Source organism: Panthera pardus, unplaced genomic scaffold (genome assembly GCF_024362965.1).
Source record: "Panthera pardus isolate Hobbes unplaced genomic scaffold, ASM2436296v1 HiC_scaffold_27, whole genome shotgun sequence".
Classification (NCBI taxonomy): domain Eukaryota; kingdom Metazoa; phylum Chordata; class Mammalia; order Carnivora; family Felidae; genus Panthera; species Panthera pardus.
In genome coordinates this window covers 80,781,009-80,782,172 of record NW_026526843.1, presented here as the reverse complement: position 1 = coordinate 80,782,172, position 1,164 = coordinate 80,781,009, and the positions used below count along the sequence as shown (strand labels likewise).

The following is a 1,164-nucleotide window of genomic DNA, read 5'->3' as shown; positions in this document are numbered from 1 at the left end:
GAATATTTAGAACTCATAGACAATTGGCAGACTTGGGGGCCAAACTATACAAACCATATTCATATTAGACTAATGTATAAATAAGAAAGCTTCTCTAAATTTACTATGTGCAGAGTAGAATTCTGGTGCTCTCATCCAGAGTTCCTCCTTTCTCTGAATGATAGCTTGGAGGCCATATTAGCAAATCAGAAGGTGGTTCAGTTAAGCTTGCAATTGAACCAAAAGTGGTGAGTCTTGAGGTACTGTAAGTCTTGATAGATAAACTGATACTACCTTGCCACATGTTGACTTAAGTAGTTTAACTCTCTGGGGGTATCTTATTACCAAGTCTTTAGGAGGTATCTCACTGTTGTCTTCACACATTACTGGTGTTGACCTTCCTTTCATAGTCTTCTTTAGGTTGTGGTAGGTTGGCAAGGTTATCTTCAGGAAATCCAGCTGTGGTATCTGGGGCTGTGGTTGCTCAGTCTGCACCCCGTGAAGGCAATCTGCACCACAGATCACTGTATTCTCAAGGATGACCTCAAATGTATTCAGGTTGCAACAAGTCCCAATGATGCAACCGCTTCTCAATATTACCTTTCTGCCCACACTGGCTTTTGATTCAATAACATTATTGTCTTCCATTTTCATGGCTTGGGAATAACAGCCAATTTCAAACACATTATTAGTGCCAATGATCATAGATATTTTAGTTCCAGATCTTCAGCATTAGGGGTGATATTATCAGGTCGAGCATTTATGATAAGCACCTACCTGTTCTTCTATTAGGTAACCCTCACCAATACCTATTGGCCTGGCTTCTGCAATAATTTGTGCTTTAGAGTGGATCACTGTCCTAGGTCCTATAGTTACATCACCCACATTTCACTTTCTACACACACAACTGCTCCAAGAGCAAACTTCACTGTCTTTGCATCCTTCTCCACCATAGTTTGGCCCCTGTCTCTCATGGAATTAATTTCTGAACATATTTACCATAGCATATAATGCATGTTTTGTATTTTCAGTAGTGATATAAAATTTCCTTTACATTGAGTTTGACTAAAAGATGATAGAATATAAATGAATGTATTAAGAAATACTAACATGAGGGGTGCCTGGGTGGCTCAGTCGGTTCGGTGTCTGACTTCCGCTCAGGTCATGATTTCACGGTTTGTGAAT

The 1,164-nt window shown here is 39.7% G+C and overlaps 1 pseudogene; it reads right to left on the bottom strand.

The window, feature by feature from the left end:
* Positions 1 to 201: 201 nt before the first annotated feature.
* On the bottom strand, positions 202 to 932 carry LOC109261767 (dynactin subunit 6-like; annotated as a pseudogene).
* Positions 933 to 1,164: the final 232 nt, after the last annotated feature.